Below are 15,406 nucleotides of genomic sequence, written 5' to 3'. Positions count from 1 at the left end.
GAGGGGGAGGGGGAGGGGGAGAGGGAGAGGTGGCCAGCCGGCGCCTGCGCAGTGATCGGCGCTGTTGTGTGCGCGGGTGGTGTAGTCCGGGGCCGCCTGGCAGAGGGACGCCAACGGGGCGTCGGCAAGAAGCTTACGGCTTTTGCTCTGTCGGTGTGGAGGGGATGGCTGAGCTGAGTCCTGGGCTGGTTTTCGCTTCTTTGCTTGAGGCGGCCGTAGGGCCCGGCCGGGTGCGCGGTGTGGTGGGGTCGGGGCCCTGTGGGGATGAGGCAGGGCCCTGCCTGCGCCCCCAGCCCCGCCTGTGCCTGGGGCTGGGGCTGGGTGAAGCCGCCAGTATAGCGCGTTAGTAAGTGCTCAGAGACGGTTTGTCTCTTGTGGTGGGGTCAACTTAATAGAGCTTGATTTCTGAAGTGGTGAATTTCTCCTAAAACCATTATAGAGTAGCTGTGAGGTGGGAGTCCAGCCCCACCACTTTGTGCTCAGTGTGGGAACTTGATTTAAGCTGGTAAAGAAGAACTGGAAGGGGGCCTAAACTGTTTTTGGCACCAAGTGAAATATTTGTTAAGTGTTGGTCCATGTTGGCCATGGTTCTGAGCTCTTAGTGGTGAGGGCATGACAGATGAGATGTGATAAGGAGGCTGGGGAGCTGGTGGACAATAGCTTACACAGTGAAATCCAAGCAAGTGTGGAAAGGTATTGTTGAGTTTAGAAACAGAAACAGGGGAATCACTAATATTGATGGTAACTTGGATATTTCTTGTAGCCGGAGTAAGGAAAATAGCAAATTCACCATGATGTTAACTCACCAGAATATTGAAAGATATAAAAGGTACTTTTTGCTTTTATACTCTGTAAGCTTTCTGCTGATTTCTGTCAGGACATACAGTTGATTCTAGTGAGTCAAGCCTCATCTCTTTGCATAAAGCATGACTCGAGCCTTTGTTACAAGGAAAGTTTTCCTTCCCTGAGCAGAGGCATAAATCATTTGCTTAGTGAATCATGTAACTACAGACTATGTCTATAGCAGCTGCAGTAGCTGTTTATGCTGAATAGTGAGTTAATATAGTTCTAGTACAGATTAATTTTAGAGTTGGCTGGTTCGTTTTAAACGTAAATAGGAAATGAGAAATAAGGAGGTAGTACATTTACTAAGCTGTTCTTCAGGCTGCTAGCGATGTTCTCACTACCTTAACAGAAAGATGTAAAGGCTACAGAATTAAGCATGTGACAGGCTGGTTTTTAAAGGCTCTTCAGAGCAGCTCAATGATTACAATGGCAGAAGGTGTCCTGTAAGGAAAAAAAAGTACTTACGAAGGATGAATGAAGTCAGTTCTTCAGGTGACCCTGAGTTATTAACACTTCTGTATAAATCTGTGGTGTGTGTAGTTTTGTATATGTAATGCTCTTCTCAGAACATCAGCTGTGGAGAAGAATCTCTTTTTGTCTGCAAGACAATCTTATATTTTTCATAGTAATTGTAGATAATAATTTGCTTTAAATGGTACCTGTATGGTACCTACATATCGCTGATGGCATACATAACTTCTAATGGTGAAAGCTGTCTCCCTATAATACTTTTCCCGTAATAACTATGTGGGTTTCACCAGGGCCTTTTCAAACTCGCTGTTGGTTGTTCCTGTTTATGGCACTTAGGTTACAGAGCTGCCAGTGGAAAGCAGGCTGCAAAGTTGCCAGTGGAAGGCTCTCAGCAGTAAAAAAGGCTAAAGCATCCAAGGCACTGTGCAGTGCTCAGTTCTATTTGATAAGTCACTATCTGCAAGAAACAAGTACAGTAATGAGTGAAAAGGTGTAAAGAACTAGCTGGGGAGAGCCTTTTAGCAGAAAGACCATTACAACAATACTGTGCCAAGAGAAACTGTCAGGACAACCGTTTGTTGTGAATTCCCGAAGTGGAATATACTCTGCGCTGGGGACTACTGTTCTGAGAAAAGAAAAGTGTGTCTGACTGCTTTAGCCATATCATTTAGTGAAATAGCTATATCCCTCTTTCACCCTCTTGGTGAAAATTGTTCTCAAATACATTTAAGCTTTCATGGCAAAACAGTCTTGGCCAATCTTAACTGAATAACTGGAAATTTGGGGTTATTTTGAACTCCTGCACAAACACCTGACGGAGGAATTATGTGAGGCATAGTAACCTCTAAGCCAAATTTCATTTTTGACGTAGACCAGACTTGAAGCCGAAGTGCTTTAACCTAGTGGAGCGCTTCCCTTCTGCAAATTCAGTCCACTGTACTTAAGTACATTGGTACTTAAGAATCTTAAGATTGCTGGTTTCGTTTGTGAAATAAAACCCATTTGGCTAGAATCGTCTAGAAAAATATCTTAAGAAAATCAACAGGAATGTGTCTTACTTGGGCTGCCTCTTGATTTCATAGTTCTGAAATAGTGAGGAACTTTTGTCTAAGGATTGCATTTACATAATTCGTTGTCATTTATCTTACTGTTAACACAGCAGTGGAATCCAACATTCTTTGAATTGTTAGAATTAAATAATCACTAGGAAATCATAGTAAAATATTTTTCTGTCTCACATTATCAAAGAGAAATTGAACTTGTTAACTTCTTCCACATCCTTTGACACAGAAGATAGACTATATGATTCAAATCTTATGTAACTTGTTTATTTTTTCACTTTTGTATTTGTAATTCAGAAATGATAGTTCTGTCTTTTTTCTTTTTGTTTTCTTTATATCTGGAATAAGATTTTAATTCCTGCATTCCATAAATATTTTTACACTTGTTAAAATAAAAATATTCCTAAAATCAAGAATGTGACATCTAGAAGAATTCACTGCTGTCAACTATTTCTGGATAGCAATCAAATTTACACTGAGTGTATCTCATCATTCAGCTGAATCATCAAAATAGAAGATGACTATGTTGTTGTATGAGCAGGTTTTCCTCACTTGAAAGGGTGGCCATTTTAAAAAGTTGAGGGTAGCAATGCTTACCTGATTGTACTTTACCAGTGAGTGGTGTTAGGCTCTGTGCTCAGTGTGACATTTTCTGTGTTTATGGAAATATTTCTCTTATTAAAAAAAACCAAACAATTTAGGGAACTCTATTCTGTTGCAAGGTTCACCAATAATTTGAATCAAGTGAACATTTGAATAGAAGTCAGTCAGTTCTAATACATTCTCTCTCAACGTTTCAACCAAACTTAGGATTTTGTAGAACAGGTAAATGGAATACTTTTTTTTTTCCCCTCCACAAAGGTGATGAAGAGCAGAGGAAGCAAGGAGATAATTATTTCATAAAGAAAGGGTTTTTATGTGTACATTCCACTTGTGGGGAAAAATATTCCCTTTTTCATATATCTCATATTTCAAATATAGGATACTGTGCTGGTTTTGGCTGGGGTACAGTTACTTTTCTTCAGAGTAGCTAGTATGGGGCTATGTTTTGGATTTGTGCTGAAAACAGTGTTGATAACACAGGGATGTTTTAGTTGCTGCTGAGCAGCGCTTACACAGAGTCAAGGCCTCTTCTGCTTCTCACCCCACCCCACCAGCGAGTAGGCTGGGGGCTGGGGGTGCACAAGAAGTTGGGAGGGGACACAGGTGGGACAGCTGACCCCAACTGACCAAAGGGATATTTCATACCATATGACGTCATGCTCAGTTTATAAAGCTGGGGGAAGAAGAAGAAGCGGAGGATGTTTGGAGTGATGGCGTTTGTCTTCCCAAGTAACCATTACACCTGATGGAGCCCTGCTTTCCTGGAGATGGCTGAACACCTGCCTGCCGATGGGAAGTAGTGAATGAATTCCTTGCTTTGCTTTGCTTGTGTGAGCGGCTTTTGCTTTACCTGTTAAACTGTCCTTATCTCAACCCACGAGTTTTTTCACTTTTACCCTTCTGACTCCCTCCCCCATCCCACCGCAGGGGGAGTGAGCAAGCAGCTGTGTGGGGCTTAGTTGCTGGCTGTGGTTAAACCACGACAGATACCTGTCAGAATACAGGCTTAAGAGTTGAATCTCTTATACATGCAGATGTCTCTGCTGACTGACATCCTCTTAAAGGATATATCATGTATCATCATATACTGGCACATGACAGGGTTAAAATTATAATTGCAAGGAAACCCGTATGACTTGTGGCTTTGAGCCTGTTCTTAGGCTATTGCTTTGCTTTATTTAGACAATGCAGTATATAAGAGGAATGGAAAGGGGAACCTTTTACACCGAAATAGTCCTTATCTTTCCACCCCTGTGGTACAATTTTGATTTTGTTCATCAATGTAACAAGAAAAGGTAGGAGAAAGTATAATTTGATTTGAAAATAACAAATGCATCTTCAGTGGTACCAGCTTGTCAAATTCTGTGCTTTCAAGAGAGATTTGAAAGGCCTGTTAGAAGGCAGAAATAGATCAGGGAATTACAGAAGACTTCAGTAAGCTTAACTGGATTGCTTAGGAATAAATGAATTTGGCTCTGTAAGTATGACATAGTGTACTTTGAATATACAAAACAAGGCAAAGGAAATTGTAAGTAAAGCTTTTTATCCCAGACTATTGGAATCGGTGAGGAAGGGCATAATTTAATCTCAAATCTTTATTATTGGTGATGATGCATGAGCATGAAAGAAACCAGCTTTACTTTCCAATCCCAAGTTGTTCACAGGAGAGAGATTTGCAGAAAAAACACTGGACTTCAAGTATACTTGAACTGGAGATCAGAGAAACAAATGAGGTTTTTCAAAATATGCCTGTTCTAAAGTTATTTTTCAAAATAGCGTTATATGTTAAGGGGTACAAGAAATCATGTGTTAAGTAACTTGAAATTCATTAGGAAGACTATTGCTCCTTTGATTTATTAAAAAAAAAAAGAAAAAAGAAAAGGGAAATAAAAGGGAGGGGTGGGGGAAAAGGAAATTTTCCCAATGGGAAATATTTTTAAATGTTTTAACCCCAGGAAGTATTTGGGGAAACATAATAGGTTATTATGAAAAAATTCCAATAAAATCAGTGTACAACACCTTGTAGTGAATATTATTTTATAAGTTATATATGGACAGAACCCTACATGCTGATGAATAGTAAACAGCTCTTATTATCTTCTTTCTTGGTCCTGGACTGTTGGATCAGTTTAGGTTCAGTTACGAAAAATTAGACATTTGTGGAATGATGGTACATGAAAATGAGAGTTGAAGGTGACACAGATACTTATATCATCAGGCTTTTTAACATAATTTGAAAACCATCTGAATTTGATATAAACCTGGTTTAATGACCTCTGTTCCTGTTTTATGGTCTTTTTTTGTTTCAGATATATTTTCTGACTGTGGCTTTAAAAATTTGCTCCTCTCTTCATAGTTCAGGAAACAGGGCTTGAAACTATTTTAGCTTAAGACGTTTACCTCCAAGTTTTAATATGTTAAAATATTTTTAAAATTCTTTTTAATACATAGAAAATGGAGAGGATATTTGTTTCACGAGGACTTTAGTGTAAGGGTTGCAAACTGCAAGCGTTATGTAGCAAGTGTGTGCCTTTCTTGAAATGGAAGATTGGGCTTTTTTGAGCTTTTTTAAAGTAAGGGAGGGTAAAATCATTTTTTGTCATGTTCATGTATGTTAGGTAGTGCCTGCAGAAGTTTACCAGCTTGTGATGAATTAATTTTTGTTGTGTTTTCTTCTTTTATTATATTGTAAGTGTTTTGTTACTTCTTTATTTAGTACTGTATTAATTTATTTAGTTAGTTACTTCATTATTTAAATCCAACTTTGATGAAACTGTTCATCTTCCTTTCAGTAATGATGTCACATTATGAATACCATATTGCTCTAATAAGGGCTGCAGATATGTAACATTCACAACCCTAAATTTGACTCCTAAATACAGGATTTTAAAATACCTGAGCAAAAGTAGTACCCAAATTTAAACACTGTGCATGCCCTGCTTGCTCTCTAGGTTCATTAGGAACCAGTCAGCTCTGAGCCGGAGGTCTCCAGCTCTTAACATAAACATTGCACAAAGCCCTCCTAACTGGAGCACAGATAGACAGAGCAATCCCACAACAAATTAATGCTCAAGTAAACTGCCCCAAGAGTTTAAGGGGAAAAACAGGGGAAAAGAGATGTATAATGCTTGATACATGTTCCATCTTTTTTAGGTTCAAAATCCCTAGCTTTGTAATCAGGTGGTGGGCCTGGCCAAAAACTTAAACACATCAGAAAACAGTTCAGAATAAGAACCAAGCAGAAGGGAGCTGTTCTGCTCCACTTCTCATTATTTTCCCAGCTACATTTTTTTTTTCAAAAACCAGCCCATGGTGCACCCTGATCTGGGTTGCCAAATACCTCATTTCACCTCCCAGAAGGATGGGGTATTATTCTCTTGCAGCAAAATTTAAAGAGAAGAGAGGCTTGGGGTTGTCGTCTGGGCAAGTTGACAAGGCAGACGTGACAAATAAGTTGAGAATGGTCCTCTATCCAAACCATAAATGTTGCTGTGAGAAAATGGTCTGGACATTGGTTTCAGGTATCTTAGGAAGAGCTTACAATTAAAACCAGGGGCACTCTTTAAATAGATGGTTCCCTGCCAGCTGCATGTTTACCTGCATTTACTGAAGAAATAATTTGTCATTTCTTGGGATCATTCATTAATCACTCTGCTGTCAGCCTGTCCTGATAACTGGGGTCTGGGCTGGCCCCAGTAGCATGGAGGATGGGGTGTCAGAGATCCAAGCCCCATACCCATTCTGCTGCCCTGTTCTGTTATGGGACAGGACTGGGGCTGGCAAGCTTAGTCCTGCCTGCTTGCAGTGGCTTTGCAGAAGTGAGTAGTTTGGGAAAGGGTGGTGGTGAATACTTGCAGGTAGTGCTAGATGCCTTTGCTGTGGAAGCCCTCTGGGGTATATAGCGTGGATTTAAGGGCAATCTGGAGACCTCGTATGAGCATGCTGTATAAATACAGGCAGGATATTTCACCGTTGGATGCCCTTATTGTACGTATCTTCAGAAGTAACATAGATACAGCTGCAGGGTGATAATGGTCACAGTCACCTCGGTAAATCCTACAAGAAAGCTGTATTCAAATTAGTCTAATACATCCATGGCCTTGTGCATCAATGTCAGACAGACAGCATTTGTTCAGAAAGGATGGGACTCTGCTACAGGCTGCAGGATACTAGCTTGTAATGTTCATGGGCAAGGCAGAGTAACCAACAGTGCGTAGTGGATCTGTGTACTTGGATTTATTCAAGAACCAACAAGATTAGAGCTTTTACCTTACGCTAGATTATGTCACGCGCGCTCGCTCCCCCCCCAGCACTATGTTCAGTAGTTCTTGGCTTCCCTTCCCAGCAGGGAGGTCACTGCTGGTCTGGGAACGCTGGGGACAAAGTAGTGTTGGACTGTGGTGTGCCACTGCTCACAGTTACTGGCCTCAGGTGTTACAGAACAAGGTCCCTGAGCACCCCCTGGCAGTCGTTTCCATGCATACCCCCTCATCTCCAAGATCTTTCCTCCAGCTGGGATTTTCACCACCTTCTTTCCAGGTCCCTTTCTTCTCTCCAAAGCCATGACTTCTTTTGAGGGAACCCATCTTTGAGGCCCCTAGCCTCTCATTTTCTCAGGTAGTCTATGTGGAGAAACACAGTGCGTGGTCAGCCTCCTACTTGGGGTTCCGTCTCTGTTAATTGGAGGAGTTGGGATGTGCAATTCTTTAGTCCCGGTTTTATCAGAATTTATAGCCAGACTGTGCTGGTTGCCGGTAGGAAGCAGCAGTCTTCCTGAGAGTTCAAAAGTTCAATTTCAGACATTCACACAGGTATAGACCCAGTTATCAGCTGCCTGCTAGTGTTTAAACTTTTTTTTTTCTTACAACAGTAATGCACCAAAGATGCCTGAAAATACAAAAAGAAACCATTGCTGCTCTCAGGCTTTGTCCATGGGAAGTGGACTGAGTCACCATGCTAACTACAAGAAAAACATTCCAGTCTTACAGTGCTCCCTGTACTCATCTCAAATTAACTTCTCCAGGAGGGATAACATTTTAGGCACATTTGTTGAGGAGGAAAATTGAAGCAAGGAGATGATAAAGACTTACTCAGAGCTAGCACAATAGATTGGTGGCAGAACCAAGGAAAGAGGAAAAGATCTGACCTCAGTCTGGTCTCTTGCAGTACTTAATTGTTGTAGGGGCCTCCAGTCGGTAATGAGTCTAAGACAGTGGAAAGCAGAATTTCTCACGGGGGCGGGGGTTGTGGTGAAGATGTTCATTTCTCTTCTTTTGTTTGAGAGCTGTCTTTGAAGGCATTGTTCTTCCACAGCTGCAGTAGCCTACATTCATTGTGATAATTGTGGGACAATATGTAGAATGGATGATTGATACATGAGATAAAGTTGTGTAAGAATATTACTAGAAGATCGTATGGAGATAATAAATTATGCAAAGGCAGCTCAAAGAAATAAGCTGAGGACAATTTTTATGGGGTACAACGTGGGAGATGGTACAGCAGATCCAAATAGGGATAAAAATGGGTAAGAGAACCAGCAACTAAAACATTCACTGGAACAAGTCACATAACAGGAAATGAGTTGAAGTATTACAGATAGGTAAGGCAGAAAAAATACAGTAAGTAGCTCGTGGACAGAAAAGGAAACAAACTCTCTATGGTCATGAAGAGCTCTGTATTCCCTGTGCACACTGTCATCTTTTTTTCCATATCAGAAGGAGGTCCAAGTGCACTTCTTTCCTTGGATAGGAAATCCAGGTGTACAGGCAGGGTCTGGATATTTGGGAAGCTGGGACCGAGAGACACCACAGAGCTTGCAGAGCAGTCTAGACGCATCCAAAGAGGCAGGAAGATGCAACAGTAGAGAGGTTGCTGCCTTACAAAATGTGAGATGAACTCAATGCACGTGTGGGTAGGAGGTACTCTACTGCACTCCTGAAGGGTGTAGGATATAGGCAGCAGTGAGCAGGCAAAGTTTGTTTTGGGTTTGATTTTTTATTGTTGTTGTGTTTGAGACACCCTTTGTAAATTTGTTACCAGTTCTGTGCTAAGGTTTTTGAGAGCCAGGTATTCTCACATTTTCCAACTCTTCTATTCTTGCTGTTAATCAACTGTACTGTATGGCCTGGACAGTTTGAACTCTCAGCAAATTTAGTTTTAAGAGCATCTTGAAAGATTTTATCACGAGAAAGTTAAACAAGTGGATTAAAAAAATGGAAGATGCAGCCTGCAGTGAGGAGAAATTGTTATTACTAAAGGAATATCTGAAGTGGAGATACTAACTTGTTATTAACATCCCTCTACTGAGCCCACCACTTAACTCAGGCTTTATAGCAGATACTGTAATAAACGAAGACCCAGCTGGCTGCTTTAGGAACAAGCAGTGGAAGGACGAATGGTATAGGCACTCCTGTCAAATTATCAAATTCACCCTGTGGTTGTGGGCTTCTCTCTTCTTTGACAATAAAGGGAGATTAGCTACTGACTAAGGTGCTGTGATTGCCTCTCCCAGTACGAACTGGCTCACAATCCCCATTCTAAGTGCAGCCTCAGCAAGGAAGTGAAGAGAAAGCTGACTTTCCTTTCTCACTGTTGTATGCACACTACAATATTGATCTGCACAATTTATATTAGCATTTTCAGTCAACAGAATATGATGTCTTAGATCTCAATAATTATCCCCTCATTGCCTAACAAGACTGGTATTTCTAAATGTCTGGTATCATATCCTTGTAGACTAGTCTCCTCTGGCATGATACAATCTTAGGGAGTTTGATCCAAACCTGTTGAAGGCAGTGGGAAGGATCAGTTGATTTCAGTGGATTTTAGAGGATCAGAAACAGATACAGAATTTGGACCAGAGCATTAGCATTGCACATAATATTACTGCCTGCAGCAGCACAGCATTTTCCCCACTATGCTAAATCACGCTAAGATATTTAACAAAATATAAGAGGTCCAATTTTCCTTTCCCCTCCCAAAACGCTGAAAACATTTCAGTTGCCTATGCTAATCTTTTACAATATTGTGTTTCAGAAATAGAGGCATCACGAGCTACATACAGGCACGGAGAGTTAGGAAACTGTGATACATTTTAAGTTGTCGAAGCAACTTTTGTTCATGATGTTATGTGTTAAGTTTTATTCCACAGGGAAGGTGTGTGTGTGTGTGGTTTTTGTTTTGGTTTTTTTGGTTGGTTATTTTTTTCAAGCTGAGTTATTAGGCCCTGAAAAATGGAATTGCTGATATAATCTGAAATAGTGTTTCCTGAAGGGCCATGTTAGGAATCTAATAAGCCCCACTGTGAGAGTCATTTGTCATTTTATCCCTACAGGCAAATTTGTAAAGGTTAGTGCAGGCTATTTGTCAAAGTTAAATGCTGCTTAAAATTTTGTTTCCAAAATACAAGTAGTTTGTAAATAGTACTAGTTGTCCTTTTCAGATTATTTTGGTAAAAATAGTTTTGAATAGGACAGATGGGGAAAAACCTGTCTAAAGTGAAATTGTTTATACACTTGCTTAATTATGAAGAACTGTTTTTCTGTATAAACAGTTTCAAGCTGAGCCTACACAGTTTTAGGCAGAAAATTAGGATGGTCTATGTGTAAAAACTTCCTGTGCCAATAGCCAATACTCGGAAAAATGCAGATATTTTAAATAGGAGTGGTTTAAGAGGGGAAAGTATTGTATTGGTGGCTAAAAGTGTATGAATTGGGTATCCTGCTATTTGTTCTTCTCTAAATGTAAATGATGCCTTGCAATTCCAAAATGTCCTTGTCAGTGTATATTTCAAATGGTTATACTTGTAGATGGAAATTAAGCTTCCAGTCTAATGAATTCCCCTTACTTAACTCTGATATGGTTTAATAAAGTTTCCATATGAAGTATTTGCAATACTAGGAAAAAGGCTGATACAAGAACCATGCCTCTACAGTAGCAAAATGAGTTGTGGTTGTTGCTTTTTAACATGGTCTTTAAAGCATGATTGTATGAAAATGCTTACAATTGAAAATCATATTCCACTTAACTACAGCATTAGCATTTTACAGGGAGTTGCGTAAGAACCTTTCTTCTTTTAAATTAGGGGAATTTAGGGTTTTCTTTGTATTTTTCATCAAGTTACTCCTTATTTTCTGACAATGCAAAAGCTGAATTCACAGTAAACTTGTAGGCTTGTAGGGTGTGATTTAAAGTAGCCCTTAGATAAGTGATAGTCCTTCTATGTAGCTTGATAGCCAGTCACCCCAATTCATAAAACAAATACTGAAACAAAAAAGGGAGTGCTTGTTTGCCTAAACTTTTTAATCAGCAAACTCTTCCCCAAAGTTGGATCAAATCCTCTTTTTTAATTTATTCAGCATAAATGAATTAAATTGAAACCTGATTAGCTCACAGTTGGGAGAATCTCTCTGCAATGACTTGGAACACTTGCTAGGGATTAACCCCAAATCCCAGGCCCTGTATTCTTCTGCACTGCCTTTTCTAGTGGCATCATTTGTTCATGGTAAGAGACGTTAGAGCCCTTCTTTTGAGGTTGCTGAAAGACTTACGTGCCTTTCACCTGTGTTTTAAAATGCTTATATGTTAATATTAGACTCAACAATTCTCCAGTAAGAATTTTCTGAGAATCAGTTAGTGGCTCAATATTTATGAAGTTGAGTGTACGAGTTACACAAAAGTATTATTATTTTACTCTAAGCAGTAGAGGAATTGCCATGATTGTAAAGTATTTATTCCATTAGCTTGATGTCAAAGCTATGCCTGCTTCTTTTCTGCTAAAGACAAAAGCTCTTGTCAAAGTGCTTGCTCATTATCGAGAAATAATAGGATAATACTATGCAGTTAAGTATGAAAAGTTTTATTCTTACATCAACAATGTTAATTATAAGCATAACATTAGCCTGTTGACATATTGAATTCTTTAGAATAATCATTATATGTCAAATGTTTTTAGAAGTTTTACAGAGAAGTCTCATTTTTAAGTCCAGATCATAGCCAAAAGGTGGCAGTATTCTATTCAATATTCATTTGCAAAACAGTATAAAAATGCATGTATTTATTGATACTTCGCTTCTAATATCAGATCGAACTGGTTGATTGTATCCTGAAAACAATGTCTGTTTATTAAAAGGACCTATTTAGAGTGAAATTAGAAATGAAATTTCTTGCTTATACCTGAAAGCTTGCAAAAATAATCCATTACATAAATTTTAAATATTAGGTGTGTAGTGTTTCACGTGATATCTACATTGTCACTAAAAGATAACTTTGGGGTCTGGGTGTTTTTATGGAGCACTTAAGGGCATCAGAACTTTTCCTCTAAGTGTTGGCAGAGTTAACTCATTTTACCTTCAAAAAGAGAGAAATTAATTTCTGCATGCTTTTAATATGAGCCAAAACTGCTGCGTTAAAAGCAATTTGTTTTATACACCCTAGAGATATTGTAATATTTTTTCATAAAGTGAGTATGGGCTTTTTTGTGCTGAGACAACAATAAGTTGAAGAATTGTTGAAATATTGCTTTTCTTGACTGCCAGGTTGTTTAGCTGTATATCAATGGTTTGTCTCAGAATACTTTGAGATAAAAGTTTAAATATTAATGGGAGAGAATGCTTGCAAGTGCAATTATGTTCAAGCAAATGTTTCCATGTAAATTTTGATCCATATTTATGTCAGATGTAAATATGAAATTACTGTAGGTACAGAATAAGTTTAATCCAATGCAGTAAATAAGTACTTTATGTTAATATGAAATACTTTAAAAAAATCACTTCTTGTTACAGCCTTTTAGAAATATTTAAGAATCAAAGACCTATTCCTCAAATATTGGCCAGTCTATTTTCCTGTGAATATATTTCATCCTTTCCCATGTTGAAAAGGTTTGATAAACAACATATGTGGGATAGAAGACAACCTGATTCAAAGGGCAGGAACTGGGAAATCCAATTGAAATGGTACTGCTTTTTAATATGCTTCCATATTCACCTCCAATAGAGTATAATTCACACCTATCTATCTTTTGTAACATCAAGCAAGACACAGTTGGTACAGTTCCTAAGGGAACCGGAATTAATATGCCTTGAGATTCATCACTGACTTCTCTCTCTTTTGCTACTATTTTCTGGGATAGCCCCCTCACTACATCTCTAAGGGCTGTTCCTTCAAAAAAGGACAAGAGACACATTTTTGTTCAAGAATCGGTTTGGTGTTCTCACATGGACAAGAAAGTGATGTGAAATTTGATTCTTTATTTAATCAAATGAGGCAGAGCATTGTGTCACTAGCACAAATTCAAGAAACATCATTAAGGTAAGCAGGATGAAGATATCAGACAAATATAGTTGGATGCCATAGATACAACTAAGAGACTGTTCAGAAGACTTAAATGGATGATGTTAGCTTTTCACCAATAACTCATCACTTTTTTAAAAAAAGTCCTAAAGACGTACAAGTGTGTAAATGCTGACTTTGCTAATAATGTTTCCTGCTGGGCTCCAATGTTTGTGATCCATCTGCTTCTAGAGTCTATTCCCAAAGAGTATTTTAGAAAAGCTTACTTACACAGAAAGGCCTAGAAATTTCCTGAAATTATTCTGGGAACAAATCCAGAGGATAGTGAAAACTCTGGGATATATTCTTGTATATGGATATCGAAAAGAACCATTGCTTGGGGCAGTGTGTTCCCAAGATATTTAATATATCCCTGGAGGAGGGGGGAAGTCTTCTCAGTATATGCATCACATTTTAAGGAAATTTGGTCAGGAAGCCCAGCACGACTGCAGCAATAATGTATTTACATTACGTTTCAAATACTGTGAGCTCATCTGAATCTAAAAGCAATGGCATACACTTTAAATAAAATGTAATTGTCATAGCTGTCATCGCGTAGGTTAAAGATACTTTATGCATGTGCAGTTACATAAGAGAGAGCAAATGATGCTCACAGTTTTCTTCCTGTAATTAAACGGGGGGGGGGGGGGGGGGGGGGTATGCATTCAGGTATTACTCTTAACAGTAAACTTCTTTGTGATCATATGTAAGTAGAGCTTTAGGTTGAAGTTTGTCTGCTAAGAGAAGGATGAGCACCCTGAACAAAACAGAACAAGTGGGGGAAGGATTTGGAAGGTTTTCACATTCATGCGTGGGAGGAGGTTTGCATCTGCTGGATGCATGTGTGCTCTATACCGTATATTTACTGCTGTGGATGGCCTCTGCCTATGCACTTGTTTCCAGGGGCCGCTATCTCTGCTCTTTAGAGAGGCTGTGGTTTCCTCTTGAACTTCTGCCTTTGCCAACACCCTCTGTTTTGTCTTGATGCCAAATGCAGCAGTAGGCGGGGTGGGGGAGGCTGTGCACATGTACGGCCATTCCTGAAGTGCATGTGCTGCGTCACGTATTGCTCTTTGGGCAAGACTATACTCCTGAGGCTCTAGTGAGTTATCCCTATGTCTTGCTGATACTTCAATAAAAATATAACTGGCTTGCAAATTTTGTCCTCTTTGTTCCTCCAGAAAAAGCTTACGATATGCAGTAAATCAGCAGTTATTACTTACATGCTACAGCGTTGGTTTTGACCTGTCCATATTAATTGTGGAAATTAATGGGACATTTGCTCTCTCCCACTTGATATGAATTCCTTTTTTTTTTGGTGATGTTTCTGTAGTAGACCTTTTAGTAGCTAGCTTCCCAGCAATGTTTCCAAGCTTCAGTTTTGATTGAGCATACTTTTTTTACTGTAAAAAAGATAATAAACATTTAACTGATGGGCAAAACTTGCCAAAAACTAGTTCATTACATTTGTGTGCCTCTACTCAGGATTGCTTTTGGGGAATAAAGGCAGGGCAGAATGTAGGTTCTAGGAAATTTTGTGTCTCTTAGGGGTTTTGGTATTATTTAACTTAGGCATAAAATGCAAATCAGTCTACAAGGGAAATAAAATTCATATAAAACTGTGCCCAGCTCTCTTGGAAGTCATAGGGAGACTCTTCAGGGACTGAAATGACATTGGGTAGGCCAGCATCTCCTTTGAAGATATTGGTAACGATGACACTGCTGAGACAGTGGGACTGATCCTGTGCTGTTTGCGTGCTCTGAAGTTGCTATGAAATAATAGAAACTGTGGGTTTTTCCTAATATTTATTTGTGGCACTCATCGTTACTGTGCACATATCTTACATGGCACACAAATAAGAGCACAGCATTGGTTTTACAACAAACTGCTCTTTCTATTGCAGATTATTGGAAGATAATATTCTAGATTCTGTAGCACTGGTATCTTCCACTTCCACTTTTTGACATTCCTAAGCTCACCCATTTTGAAGAATTAAATTTGGTGAATGTCATCAGGCACTTAATGTATATTTTTCTCTAGAGGCTTTGGGGGCTTTGTTTTAAAGACTGCTTATCGTTATGTGGTATGCATTATT

At 39.2% G+C, this 15,406-nt stretch overlaps 1 long non-coding RNA gene across 1 annotated transcript in view; it reads left to right on the top strand.

The window, feature by feature from the left end:
• The first annotated feature begins 52 nt into the window (after positions 1–52).
• The window catches only part of LOC140647432 (uncharacterized), a 42,096-nt gene continuing 26,742 nt past the window's right edge, over positions 53–15,406 (top strand). Inside the window, exons 1-2 of the long non-coding RNA XR_012040764.1 lie at positions 53–149; positions 764–829. This is a non-coding gene — a long non-coding RNA (uncharacterized lncRNA). The remainder of the gene's footprint in view (positions 150–763; positions 830–15,406) is intronic.

The sequence above is a fragment of the Ciconia boyciana genome, chromosome 2 (assembly GCF_034638445.1).
Source record: "Ciconia boyciana chromosome 2, ASM3463844v1, whole genome shotgun sequence".
NCBI classification, from domain to species: domain Eukaryota; kingdom Metazoa; phylum Chordata; class Aves; order Ciconiiformes; family Ciconiidae; genus Ciconia; species Ciconia boyciana.
This window is presented reverse-complemented; position numbering and strand designations above follow the sequence as displayed.